This window comes from Chiloscyllium plagiosum, unplaced genomic scaffold, assembly GCF_037043375.1.
Source record: "Chiloscyllium plagiosum isolate Xiang-an unplaced genomic scaffold, Cpla_swu_hap1 HiC_scaffold_3, whole genome shotgun sequence".
Lineage (NCBI taxonomy): Eukaryota > Metazoa > Chordata > Chondrichthyes > Orectolobiformes > Hemiscylliidae > Chiloscyllium > Chiloscyllium plagiosum.
In genome coordinates, this window is record NW_028270141.1 from 19,452,736 (window position 1) to 19,468,122 (window position 15,387).

At 42.2% G+C, this 15,387-nt stretch overlaps 1 protein-coding gene and 1 long non-coding RNA gene across 4 annotated transcripts in view; one reads left to right on the forward strand and one right to left on the reverse strand.

The window, feature by feature from the left end:
- LOC148150529 (uncharacterized) overlaps positions 1-3,628 on the forward strand; it is a 75,991-nt gene extending 72,363 nt beyond the window's left edge. The window contains exon 4 of the long non-coding RNA XR_015752483.1: positions 3,274-3,628. This is a non-coding gene — a long non-coding RNA (uncharacterized LOC148150529). The remainder of the gene's footprint in view (positions 1-3,273) is intronic.
- Positions 1-15,387, reverse strand: part of LOC122541331 (grainyhead-like protein 1 homolog) — a 122,740-nt gene that overhangs the window by 50,548 nt on the left and 56,805 nt on the right. The window lies entirely within an intron of this gene.

Sequence of the window (15,387 nt, forward strand, 5' to 3'; positions counted from 1 at the left end):
CACATGCGCCAATGTTTATGCTGTTCTGCGTAAGCACTGGTGTCCACACCATCAGGCACATGCGCCAATGTTTATGCTGTTCTGCGTATGCACTGGTGTTCTCACCGTCAGACGTATGCGCCAATGTTTGTGCTGTTCTGCGTATGCACTGGTGTCCGCACCGTCAGGCGCATGCGCCAATGTTTGTCCTGTTCTGCGTATGCACTGGTATCCTCACCATCAGGCACATGTGCAAATGTTTGTGCTGTTCTGCGTATGCACTGGTGTCCGCACCGTCAGGCACATGCGCCAATGTTTATGCTGTTCTGCATATACACTGGTGTCCGCACCGTCAGGCGCATGCGCCAATGTTTGTGCTGTTCTGCGTATACACTGGTGTCCGCACCGTCAGGCGCATGCGCCAATGTTTATGCTGTTCTGCGTATACACTGGTGTCCGCACCGTCAGGCGCATGCGCCAATGTTTGTGCTGTTCTGCGTATACACTGGTGTCCGCACCGTCAGGCGCATGCGCCAATGTTTATGCTGTTCTGCGTATACACTGGTGTCCGCACCGTCAGGCGCATGCGCCAATGTTTGTGCTGTTCTGCGTATACACTGGTGTCCGCACCGTCAGGCGCATGCGCCAATGTTTATGCTGTTCTGCGTATACACTGGTGTCCGCACCGTCAGGCACATGCGCCAATGTTTATGCTGTTCTGCTAATGCACTGGTGTCCGCACCGTCAGGCACATGCGCCAATGTTTATGCTGTTCTGCTAATGCACTGGTGTCCGCACCGTCAGGCGCATGCGCCAATGTTTGTGCTGTTCTGCGTATACACTGGTGTCCGCACCGTCAGGCGCATGCGCCAATGTTTATGCTGTTCTGCGTATACACTGGTGTCCGCACCGTCAGGCACATGCGCCAATGTTTATGCTGTTCTGCTAATGCACTGGTGTCCGCACCGTCAGGCACATGCGCCAATGTTTATGCTGTTCTGCGTATACACTGGTGTCCGCACCCTCAGGCACATGCGCCAATGTTTATGCTGTTCTGCTAATGCACTGGTGTCCGCACCGTCAGGCGCATGCACCAATGTTTATGCTGTTCTGCTAATGCACTGGTGTCCGCACCGTCAGGCACATGCGCCAATGTTTATGCTGTTCTGCGTATGCACTGGTATCCTCACCATCAGGCACATGTGCAAATGTTTGTCCTGTTCTGCGTATGCACTGGTATCCTCACCATCAGGCACATGTGCAAATGTTTGTCCTGTTCTGCGTATGCACTGGTATCTGCACCATCAGGCAATTGTGCCAATGTTTATGCTGTTCTGCGTATGCACTGGTGTCCGCGCCGTCAGGCACATGCGCCAATTCCCTGGCTGTTCTGTGTTTGGCTTGTCCAATAATAGTAGTGTTGTCCCATTACTATTATAGGACAAGCCAAACAGAGAACAGCCAGGGAATTCCTAGAGGCATGGCACTCATCTACAGATTCAATCAATAAGCACATTGACCTGGACCCAATATACTGACCACTGCAACGGACAGCTGGAACTGACAACTGGAAGCGGCAGATTCAAACCACTACAAATGCCGGAGGAAACATCACAGAAGCGCTTCACAGGAGGCTCCCAAGCACTGAGGATGTCACCTAGACAGGGGACGAAACGTCTGCAACACAAATTCCCAGCTCGTCGAACAGAACCACAAAAAAGTCAGGGTTACAGTGATACCAAGAGATAAGGCATAAGTAGTAATGTGACACCTGCCTCTAGTGGCAAAACCGGAATAGGATCTGGCTCATAATCCCGCAGAGTTAAAGTGATTGATGTCTGAGATTAGTTGAGCATATTCACTCAATTTCATCCACTTGACCTTATAATTTTTTGGATATTTGTGGAAAAACTTGGACCTGAGGGCACAGCCTCAGAGTGAAGGGACGACCTTTTAGAAATGAGAGGAGGAGGAATCTCTTCAGCCAGAAGTTTTGCCACTAGAGGCAGGTGTCACATTACTACTTATGCCTCATCTCTCGGTATCACTGTAAACCTGACTTTTCTTCCTGAGCTAGGTGCTAGCTAGGCAGAGCAGGATTCTGGTGGGAGCCCTACCACAACAGAAGAAACAGAGATTCTGCCAAAGTTAAGGTTGTGGGGCAGGAGCAATTCTGAAGAAATTTACCCCCTTGGAGTTAAAAGCACTTCTTATTCAGGTCAGAAACCTGGGCGTAACTTGACTAGAACAGATTATCAATCAGTCAGGTTCCACAAGTTCTATATCCAGCCAGCATAATTTACTTGTAGAACAGGTCCAATCATCAACCAAGCATCCAGCACTTCTTTATCCTTTGCACTTCTGGTATTTTCATTGTTTAGGAAATTACTATCCTCTGATTGACAACAGATAAAACTAGGGTGAGGTATAGGCGAACTGGATTCAGATCTGTAGGTAACTTTAAAAGTAGGTGTTGAAACACAATAAAAATGGCTACAACTATACAGAGTATGGACTATGTAGATTGCATCTTGGTGTTAGATGCCACCAGTTTCTAGGAGGAAACTGTACGGCAGTTTCAAAGCAACACTCCACAAAATTCACCGATGAAACCATGAAGGAATCCAATTTTTTTTCACATGGGAGTCAATGTCAAATACTCATTCAAAGCCTGAGACAGTTAGGGTGAACAGTTAATTTCAAGACCATAAGATATAGGAAGCAGAATTAGGTCATTTGGCCCATCAAGGCTGTTCCATCATTCTGATATGTTTCTCAGCCCCATTCTCCTGCCTCCTCCCTGTAACCTTTGATTCCCCTTACCAATCAAGAAAACATCAACCTCTGTCTTAAAGACACTCAGTGACTTGGCCTCCACAGCCTTCTGCAGCAATGAGTTTCATAGATTCATCAGCTTCTGGCTGAAGAGATTCCTCCTCCTCTCATTTCTAAAAGGTCGTCCCTTCACTCTGAGGCTGTGCCCTCAGGTCCAAGTTTCTCCTACTAGTGAAAATATGTTTTCCACGTCTACTCTATCCAGGCTTCTCGTATTCCATAAGTTTCAATGAAATCTACCCCATCCCCAATCCTTCTAAACTCTATCAAGTACAGATCCAGAGTTCTCAACCTTCTCCTCATATGATAAGCTCTTCATTCCCAGGAACCCTCTCTGGACGCTCTCCAAGGCCACAACATTTTTATGTTGCTACCTGAATGAACTTACTATTAGTTACTATTAGTTTTCTCCGAAGATGCTACTAATTTTTCCAGATTATTATTTTATTTATTTTGCAGATGGTAGGTTTTGCACAGACAATCACGAAGGGCAATCTCCCATCTATAGAATCCACCTACCAGGCCCACTGTCAAGGAAATGCCGCCAGCGTTCTCAAAGATCCACCCACCCTGGCAATGTTTTTCGATAACCTCACCCATTGGGGAGAAGGTACAGAAGCCTGAACACATGTACCAGCCGGTTTTGAAACAGTTTCTACCCTACTGTTGTTAGAATATCGAATGGGCTCACAAACTCTTAATATTCGCCTGTACCTGTGTTTTTGTTTTTGCTGCTGTTTACCTATTATTTACTTAACTGTGTGATCTGCCTGTGTTGCTCGCAAGACAAAGCTTTTCACTGTGCCTCGGTACACATGACAATAAATTCAATTCAATTCAGTTCAACTCAATAAACTGGTCATGAACTTTCTTTGTTTTAGTGACTCAGTCTCTTACAAGGTCATCATAGTTTTGCACATTCTCTGCAATAATAATTGAATGATAGAGGGAAGGCTGGGTGAAGGACTGGGTCTGTCCTCTCAGCTGAGGAGTAGTGAATTGCACAGAGGGGACATTTTTAAAAAGCACGAAACTGTCGTTGAAATAATAAAAAAAATTACAGTAATGCCTTCCTTTTATAAATTTCACTAGTATGACCAGATTTCTTTTCTAAGAAACCTGCATTTGTTAAAATTTCCTCATTCCTTATAAATTAATCACCTGACAGTGTTCTTTTTTTATTCTCAACATTTGAAGTAGGAAACTACCTTGTAATTTTATTATCTTCAGAATCTTTTGACCTAAGAGGGCAGTTCATAGCATTTTAATTTCCTTATTAATGAGTGACGCCATTGCTCAAATAAAACATGTCTACATGCCCTTGGCCACACCTCAGGGATGTTCTGTTGCCAAGCAACATTCACGTCTTTCACAACTGTGTATAAAATCTAAAGGAAGAAAAAACTTGCTATTCAGAATGGAATTTCTTCATGGATTCATCAGACACGGATAACATTAAGGAGTGGGGGGGGGGGGGGTGAGAAGGAGAAAGGCAAATCTCTGAAACAGAAATACAAAATGCTAGAAACACCCAGGTCCATCAACATTTTTAAAAAAGTTAATGTATCAGGTGTGGATACATCATCAGAACTCACCTATTCTGACGTCTGAACCACGCCTGCAATGTTAACTTGTCTCTGTATGCACCACAGGTGCTGTCTGACTGGAGTGTTTCCCAGCGTTGTTTTTGTTTCCAGTTTCCTGCATCTGCAGTGCTTTTTGTCTGAAGGTGAACTACTGCTTGCTGAGGAGCTCCATGAAAATACATTTAACAATCATATTCCAATTTGTATAGGGTCAGTGAAGACAGAAACAATCAATTTGCCCATAAAATTCAATAGTTGGCAAACTGCTAGCCATGTATATAAAAGGTAAAAGGCATCTGGTTGGGTATATGAATAGGAAGGGTTTGGCGGGATATGGGCTGGGTGCTGGAAGGTGGGACTAGATTGGGTTGGAATATCTGGTCGACATGGGTGAGTTGGACCAAAGGGACTGTTTCCATATTGTACATCTCTATGACTCTATGAAAAGCAAACACATGAATTTTATGAAGCAGTTAAGTAGTTAAGTGGTTTTATGGCTATCACTGCACTAGCTTATTTTTATTCAATCGGGGACCTGGGCGTCACTGGCTGGCCAACATTTATTGCCCGTCCCTAGTTGCCCTAGAGAGGATGGTGGTGAGCTGTCTTCTTGAACCATTACAGTCCACCTACTGTGGGTTGACGCACAATGCCATTAGGGAGGGAATTCCAGGATTTTGACGCAGTGATAGTGAAGTATCATTTCAGATTTACGAATTGAATTCAAACTTCACCATCTGCCATGATGGGATGCACACCCACATCGCCAAACCATTGCCCTGGATTACTAGCCCATTTGCACTGCGCCGCATTTCTTCAGAATTCTCACATTACTCATTCGAGTAGAAAAGTGCATGTCAAGACACGCAAAGTTCTGTTGCAATTTCACTGCAATGGGTATTCTAAAAACAAATCCGTAAGGTTGCTTAATATTTTGTTTCGGTCATTTATTCTGGCATGCCAGCATTCAGTGCTCTTTTATCAAAGTAATAATGGCCTGTACGAGGAGGCAACTCACTTTTTATTCAGCTACAACTAGGTAGATCTGTGCAGGTATGATATTTGTTGGAGATTTTCCAACAGCAAAATAAAGATGCATTGACTGAGAAACAATTCTTGCCTACAAATGCCACTAAAGTTCCAAAATGTATCTATGACACACATGATAACACAGAGCAAATTGCATCAGACGACATATTGTAAGAACATTAGTGTACTCTCTGAATATCCATCAGATGTAGAGCTGACTGATCATGACGACAATCAGCCTGCAATACTTAACTGGTACTTCAGAGTTGAATACTTCAACTAAAACTCTCTCAATCTCACACAGTTGAACACATGCTCAATAGCAGATTCACCACTAGCACGATTTAAAAAAGGCTCATCAACCACTTAGAGGTTTGTTGCTGATCGATTTCTTCCAGCTTTTACTTCAACTGTATAATTACAGGAAACAAAACCATTGGAGGAAGCTGCAAAGGTTTACAGAGTGTGGCAAGCAACAAAGGAATTTTTGCATTTTCAGAGGCTTTGGCAGCAAATAATCGCTCCCAGATATGCACCTGTCAATGACTGTGGTGATAGACTTTTTTGCATCCTGGCTCCTTCCAGGTCTATACTGGAGATATTTGCAACAACTCAGGTTTCTGGCCAAATTTGCAATGATTGGTTACTGAGGCTCTATTCAAAAGACAGCTAACCTCATTTCATTCTGTATTGTCAAAGCTAAGTATATGGCAGATCTCTAATGGTAGATTTATTCAAATCGACATCGACAGCACACTGACCACTTACATTGTCAGCAGCACATCAACTCTGCCCTCACTTGGTTTTCGATTGGTGTATGACCATAGACGATGACATTGCTGCAGTAGGTAAGCATTAGTGTATCTTCCTTGAGTATTATGTCCAGTGTTCTCTATGCGACTTTCAGACAGCCTCACTCTGGTGTGTCTTACTAAGTGTTCCTTCTAGACCGTTCTCACAATGCCCACACTCTGATATTTATACCCAGTGATGTGCAGCTCAGTGACATAATTGCAAGGTTGCCAAAGGTCCTCAGCCCCTTTAAGAGATGCACACCAGCATTAACTGATCCTATCAATTTAGGATTTTGGATTGCTGCTGACACTTGCAACCATTAAACAACAGTTAATTCTGGCTGTACACAGCAAGAGGGTTAAAAGTGCAGGCTGCCCTAAGCTGAAACACTCCTTGCATTTCTTTGAGAACAGGAGTTTATCTTGTATCATGATGCCTATGCCCAATAATGGGGACTTTTCACTATAGACCCCACATGTTCAAGTTGAAAGTCACTGCATCAGCTCACTTTGAGTGGAAGAAAAACATAATTGTACAGTCAGACATTTGTCAAATTAAATTCCTGGCCAATTTTGACACTCAGGATGATGGTGGGTGATTCAACAATGATAATGCAGTTGGATTTTGAGTACAGCTTGATTTTCTTTTGTTGCAGATGGTCATTGCCTGGCATTTGGATGATCTGAATGTCACTTGCACGTGGATGCAAGGTAGCCTGTTCTGGAGTGAATTTTGGCATGATTATTTAAACAATTTGGTGCATGTTCTTTGTGTTCATTACTTATAAGGATATCTTGTCCACTATTCACTAATGTGAGTTAAAAACGTTGATCCAAAAATTAGACTAAAAAGCATTTTATACACTCATTTGAGGCAAAGAAATTATGCCTTTTTTGCATTCATGGCTTTAAGTGTTTTAATGTTCAATGTAATGCAATTGCCACTACAAAATAAAGCTCAGTTTTTCCCACATTTGTAAATAAAAAGGATTAAAAAATAACACATTCTAGTAAAACAATTTGTTCTGAATATCAATAAGAAGAAAAATGCCACTAAAGCCAATTCACATCAGAGATGAAATTCATGCTCATCACTTGCAAATCATGGTGGAACCTGTGGTGTGAAAAGCATTTAATTTAGGCTTTGAGCCAGACTGTAACAATTGGAGTGAGTGCCAATGCCTGTGATTCCCTCAGGCAACTCATGAAAAAGGTTGGTGGCGAGGAACTGGAAGACTGGGAAGGGCTAGGTCTAAAGGGAGGGGGAAAATATGGTTACATTTGGTGGGAGCCAGGTCCGACAGAAGTTCAAATATTTTCAATGTGCATTCAGGAGGTATTCTGTTTCTGACTTAGGTGATTCAATCTTGCAATGGGGGTCTCCAATAGGAGTTGGCTGCCCTATTTACATATGCAAAGGGTCCAAAGCACATGTGCTCAAATGGCTATTTTGGATTTTTGCCTTTGTCTATGTGGCAGGGAGAGTTCTTGAGCTCAATGAACAAGTGTTTTCTACCTATTGTAAGCTCAAATACCTGCATATCACAGAATTGCCTGATTATTACAAATGCTAGGCTCCACAAACAAACTTTTCAACTTCAAAATGCTTTGCTTTTATCAAAATCTCAAATCATGATATGATGATGGCTTCAGTATTTTAAATATAAAAAGTATGTTCTGTTCTAAATATGCTGCTTTTTTTTTCTAAAGCTTTACAGTGGTTTAGTTTATCTTTTCGAAACTAATTTTATTCCAGCTCCATTTTAGTTTGGGTTCCAGAAGCCATATGCTAATAAACATCTCATTTACCTGACTAAACTCCATGCTCTTGAAATACAGTGTTTGGCATTGCTAATGGTATGAGGAGTTTATTGATGTAAATATACAGAGAGATGGTTGGTGAATGCTCATACCCACAAAAACCTATCAATCATAATGCCAAAACTATCAGTTGAGCTAGCCTCAACAGTCTTTCTGGGAGTAAAGGTGGGTTGGGAAAGAGCAATTAGTTTCTCTCTAATCTATTGAATTCTTTAAGTCTCTCAAGACGAACAATTAGATCATCTCTCAATCTTCTATAATCAACAGACTAAAAGCCTAATCTATATAATTTGCCAACATAATTAAAACTTTTTGGCTAGGGCATAATTCTGTTGCATTTTTACCCAAATTATAACTTGATCCTTTGCAGCCTTTGTTGAAAGTGATTTTAAACTTTTTTACTATTACTGTTCAGTGTACCAACTGGGATTTGGTTCTTATTGGGTAAGGTGGGAGGAGCCAGGGTTTGGTCAATGGAGTCCTCCAAAGAATGAATTCTCATCTGGTCTGTGCTGACAAATAGTCATCTTAAATATTAGGTGTGGATTTTTACTGGAAGCTCAGACGATATAATGAATTGCTCATTAGACCCACTGGTTCTGGAACACCTATGTTAATGAGTTTAGCATTAACAATCAAACTCCATTTTATTGTGGCAGATATAGCATAGGATTTAAAACACTAGACATCTGCTTTAAAACACTAAATTGGTTGCAAACTCCAGACACAAGCATTCATATTGACTCTACTTCCCTTCTACATTTTTATCACTTTACTCCCCACACCCACCTCTGCCCCGACCCATTCACACCTTGCCCCTGTTAATCTTTTCCAAATAATTCGAAACACATAACAAAAGGTTGTCCAAGGAAATTTAAGTAATCTTCAGCTGCGTTTGATGACAACTGATGTTTTTGCAATATCCAAAGGCTCAGTACAGAACTCTGCAACTTAGTCCATTGTCATGGCCTCACAATGCAAAGCCTTTTTCTAAAGCAGACCATAGATATAGCAAATGCAAACATTTAAAAAAAAATACATATGCAGAACTTTTCTTCAATGGAAGTTTCATGCACTCTGAGAATCCTGTGTGTGCTAATGTTACACAGGGATCAATCAGTTAACAGTTGAACACAAGTTCTCTCTTTAGAGTTAATATTGTACTTTTCACAGAGTTTATATAAAATATTAACACTTGGACTATACCAACTAAGAACATTAACTATTGACAATTCCCTGGCTGGCTCCCAAATAGTTTAAAAACTTTTGCTTCTAAATGCTGCTTCTTTTGATATTGAGTTTCTTGACAAGCTAAAACTTCATTGTAGTAGTTGTGAACTCTAAAACGTACAATTTGAAATAAAACATCACAATCAGATTTTCCCTTTGCAACCCATGTCAGAGGAATATCTTCTCCTGTATTGTCATTAGACAGAAAAAGATGATTTTATACAAGTTGTCAGACCTGGTGCGAAACAACATTAAAAATGAAACTCCTGATACTAAACACCTGTACTGACTCCATTAACTGTATTAAATGAAAATTTTAAAAGCCTGTCTATACATTCTGCTATTTAAACTTTTCCTGCCCTGGCAGTTATAACTAGCTTGCACTGTTATTTTAATAGGTCTCTTGGCTCCAAGACATGTGATTGTCTATTTACATTGACATCATATACACCCATGTTTGCAGATTGAGATGTTTTGTTTGCAAGCCATGAAAGCCCCTTTAAAAACCACAATCTTTATTTTATTATTTGCTGTTCTCTCATTACCTTCCAACGTACCAAAGTATCTTTCATTTCTCAGAAACCACAAACACACCCATTTTTATTTGGTAATTTCAACAACTTTTAGTAACAAGAGACTTTGGGGGCCTTTTTAAAGAAGTTTTAATTGCCCTTATTTCAATAAAAACTACAAATCGAAACACAAGAGGCCACAATGCTGCAGGTGACTTTGTTCAATGCGAATCTGATTCAATGGGAATCACACAAAGACCAGCCAAGCACAGCTTACAATGATAGCATTCCTTTTACCACCCGCAAGGAGTTAAATGGCAATTCAGTTTGAACAAATGACAATTTGTTTTGTTCATCCAGCTACAGTGCATGTAGAAGTTTTGAAAAACAAAGGCAAAAGGAGAATACACTGCAGTACATGGACTAGTTTCTCAGGCTCCAAGTAGCAATATTTCCAAGTCAGAACTATTTGGCAATGGATAAACATATAACTATAAAAATTGGATATAAAATCTCAAGCATCACTAGTATATCAAAAACTGAGACTATTAGCTGGCTGACTTTGGAGACTTCATCCCATGATGGCAAAACCACGTGCACAAATATTAAATCCAACTGTGACCAATGATATTCACTGAACCAACTTTAAACCCAGTTTTGAGTGTAAGGGCTGTTGAGCATAGTGATTTGAACTGAAATCTGCCAAGTCGAATCAAAAGCACTTACAATTTACCACAGCCTACATTTTTCTGAGCCACAAAACATTAATATTTCCACATCCTCCAGGGTGAGAGGGGAAAAATATAAAAGAGACCTAAGGGGCAACTTTTTCACACAGAGGGTGGCACGTGTACGGAATGAGCTGCCAGAGGAAGTGGTGGAGGTTAGTACTATTGCAACATTTAAGAGGCATTTGGATGGTTATATGAATAGGACAGGTCTGGAGGGATATGGGCCTGGTGCTGGCAGGTGGGACTAGATTGGGTTGGGATATCTGATCGGCATGGACAGGTTGGACCGAAGGCTCTGTTTCCATGCTGTACATCTCTATGACTCTATGACTCTTAACTGCCCTCTGGGCAATTAGGGATGGGAAGTAAATAAAGGCTGGCCAGCAATGCCCTCAACCCGTGAATGAATAAAGAAAAAAAATTATGCAGTACTGCATATCTTAGTGTATGCCATTACAGCAAATAAAAATGTTTCTAAAATAGGCTCTCACGGCAGTATTTTTAATGATAAATTTACCAAAAGAAAGTAAAATAAAACTTTATCACTGTGTACACTTGAAAGATGGATCAGTTTACTTATTAGCTAACAAATCAGGGAAACCTTCTTCAAATTCACAACTAATCGTCAATCTCCATCAAACTGGAAATGCTAGTTCACAAAGCAAGTACCTTCCCATATCACATATTGAAAAACATTTTTACAACCGTCTGTTACTTCACATGTCTGTATTTAATACATAAAAATAGGTTCTTAATTCAAAATGTTGCAGGTCAGAAATATAGCCCAACTTATTACATATTTTCTCCAGAGAAAATGATTTTTGTTTAGCGAGTTTTCATATAGACCTCTGTTTTTCAGGAATGTTTAAATGTAGGATAGCTGTGGACATACACACTGTCAAAAAAACCTACATGGAAAAATGGGTAAATTATGGCACCGATAGACAAGGGTAAAATGATTTCATCTTATTGTTTCCGATTATATAAAGCATCCCTTCCTTCACGTCTTGTTTGTGATGTGGGCATACTAGGTCACCACACTGCATGATCTGATGTTCAATATGAAGGTTGCTGCCACTATCCTCTAGGTGTAGACCTGCTTGGACTTGTGGTAGAGAAAAAACACTTCCTTGCCTAACTAGCAGTCTCTTGTAGCTGACAAGATTAGATTTCATACAGTATGGAAACAGGCCCTTCGGCCCAACAAGTCCACATTGAGTTCCAAAGAGTAACCCATTCCCCCCACATTTACTCCTGACTAACACACCCAACACTATGGACAATTTAACATGGCCAATTCACCTGTCCAGTATATCTTTAGATTGTGGGAGAATGTACAAACTCCATACAGACAGTCATCCAATGTGGGAATTGAACCCAGGTCCTTAATGCTGTGAGGCAGTAGTGCTAACCACTGAGCCACCATACCACCCAAGAGATGGGGACAAGATATAGTTTATTGCACGTGAGCAACTACTTATAAATTACATTGATACGATAGACATTGTTAGAGACTTTGAGGAGGACCAGTTGTTAAATCTCACTTCTTCAAGATCCTAAGCTCTCCACATATCATATGATACTTACATTGTGGGGTGTTTATAGCACTCCTTATCTTTTTTCAAACTCATATACAACACTAGGTGTTCTTTCTCTCTGTAAAGATAGATCGTGTTATGATTTTAACTTTCGATGAATGGACATTTCTTTCTCTATTTTCCAATTTTTGATCCAGAGGGACCTTTTCTGACAGCTTACATGAAGTTAGCAACCGTTCCTCAGCCAAGGCCAAGAGAATAGTGGACCCACTTCTGGCTGGTGTACCCCATACAAAGATTAATTGCAAGAGTGATCGCCTGAACTAATTTCAGTCACTTAATGGATCACAATGAGTCTTCGAGTCATAGAGATGTACAACGGCAATGAGACCCTTCAGTCCAACTCATTTATGCTGACCAGACATCCTAAACCAATCTAGTCCCATTTGCCAGCACTAGGCCCACATCCCTCTAAACTTTTCCTATTCATATATCCATCCAGATGCCTTTTCAATGTTGTAATTGTATCAGCCTCCACCACTTCATCTGGCAGCTCATTCCATACACGCACCACCCTCTGCATGAAAAGGTTGCCCCTTAGGTCCCTTTTAAATATTTCCCCTCTCACCCCAAACCTATGCCCTCTAGTTCTGGACTCCCCCACCCGAGGGAAAAGGCTTTGTCTATTTACCCTGTCTATGCCCCTCATGGTTTTATAAACCTCAATAAGGTCACCCCTCAGCCCCAGATGCTCCAGGGAAAACAGTCCCAGTCTATTCCTAGATTTTTTTATTCTCAGCAAAGTCTGAGGTTTTAACTGAAGTAGAGGCAGTAGTTTGATTTTCCTTCACCCTGCTCCTGGAGCCAGCCTTGAAGATGTTCTTTAAACTCTCTCACTCAGAACTTTCCACAGTGTGCCCAGACTACATTTCTGAGAAATCTGAATATTTTCATGCCTCTGAGTGCTTGACCAATTTCCACTAATATAACTCCCCAATTTAAGTTAGTTGACTTCAATATCACACAATTAATGAACGGGGCAAGTTTTAGTGTTGAATGTTAGCAGTTTCATTTTAAATGTTGGCTTGCATCAACTTCGACTGACCGAACTGGTCCTCACCCTGAACAACTTTTCTTTCCAATCCTCCCACTTTCTCCAAACAAAAGGAGTAGCCATGGGCACCCGCATGGGCCCCAGCTATGCCTGCCTCTTCGTAGGGTATGTGGAACAATCCATCTTCCGCAACTACACTGGCCCCACCCCCCATCTTTTCCTCCGCTACATTGATGACTGTATCGGCGCTACCTCGTGCTCCCACGAGGAGGTTGAACAGTTCATCCACTACACTAACACCTTCCACCCCGACCTCAAATTCACCTGGACAGTCTCGGACTCCTCCCTCCCCTTCCTATACCTTTATGTTTCTATCTCAGGTGACCGAATCAACACGGACATCTACTACAAACCAACCGACTCCCACAGCTACCTGGACTACACCTCCTCCCATCCTGCCCCCTGTAAAAACGCCATCCCATTCTCCCAATTCCTTCGTCTCCGCCGCATCTGCTCCCAGGAGGACCAGTTCAAAATACGTACAACACAGATGGCCTCCTTCTTCAAGGACCGCAATTTCCCCCCCAACGTGGTCGACGGTGCCCTCCACCGCATCTCCTCCACTTCCCGATCCTCCGCCCTTGAGCCCCGCCACTCCAACCGCCACCAGGACAGAACCCCACTGGTCCTCACCTACCACCTCACCAATCTCCATGTACAGCGCATCATCCGCCGTCACTTCCGCCACCTCCAAACAGACCCCAGCACCAAGGATATATTTCCCTCCCCTCCCTTATCAGCTTTCCGTAGAGACCACTCCCTCCGCGACTCCCTTGTCAGATCCACACCCCCCACCGACCCAACCTCCACTCCCAGCACCTTCCCTTGCAACCGCAGGAGGTGCAACACTTGCGCCCACACCTCCCCCCTCACTTCTCTCCAAGGCCCCAAAGGAAACTTCCATATCCGCCACAGATTCACCTGCACCTCCACCCACATCATCTACTGCATCCGCTGCAGCCGGTGTGGCCTCCTCTATATTGGGGAGACAGGCCGCCTACTTGCGGAGCGATTCAGAGAGCACCTCTGGGCCACCCGGACGAACCAACCCAACCACCCTGTAGCACAGCATTTCAACTCCCCCTCCTACTCCACCGAGGATATGCAGGTCATTGGACTCATCCACCACCAAACCACAACAACGCGACGGTCGGAGGAGGAGCGTCTTATCTTCCGACTGGGAACCCTCCAACCACAGGGGATGAACTTGGACTTCACCAGTTTCTTCATCCCCCCTCCCCCCACCTTGTCTCAGCCGAATCCCTCCAGCCCGGCACCGCCTTCCTGACCTGCAGTCTTCTTCTTGACCTCTCCGCCTCCATCCTACTCTGACCTATCACCCTCACCTTGACTTCTTTCCACCTATCACATTTCCAACGCCCCTCCTCCAAGTCCCTCCTCCCTACCTTTTATCTTCTCCTGCTGAACACTCTCTGCTCATTCCTGAAGAAGGGCCTGTGCCCGAAACGTCGAATCTCCTGTTCGCTGGATGCTGCCTGACCTGCTGTGCTGTTCCAGCAATAAAGTTTCAACTTTGATCTCCAGCATCTGCAGACCTCACTTTCTCCTTGCATCAGCTCTAACAACTTGTATAATGTTATCTTTTCTGATGAGAAATGAGAAGCTTATGCTTTTAAATTGGCTGCAATGGGAGAACTTGATTCAGTGAAGTTTTCATTTGCACTTTTGCAAATGTTTGCACTTTTCAGGGCTCACAATCACCAAGTTAAATGTGGCATTACTATAGTTTCAGTTTGTCAAGTAACTCAACATCACAACCTCATTTCCCAGAAACCTGAAAATCAAGTTTCGCTTTCAATAAGTGTCTGACAGAGACAGAAGAAACAACAGCAAAATAAAATCTTGGCAAACAGTGTCAATACAGACAACAGAACATTTAACCAGTCAACTGTTCAGGTAACAGCTCACACATAATTTTGTGGTCATCCTGCAAAGGACGTCCATATTCCATCATATAAGATCAAATATTTCCAACCATATAAAGTTTTGAGAGTATTCACTGCACTTCAGGCATTACAAGAAAATATCCCAGTCGGTCTTTCTTCTAATTCAAGAAAGAATGATGAGGACAAACTTTATTCAGCAATAACAAAAGAACAATTAATCAATCAATTATTTTTATATATTATATATATATATATATATATATTATATATAGTCTTTAAGGAATAGTGAAATTTAAACACAATTCTACCAC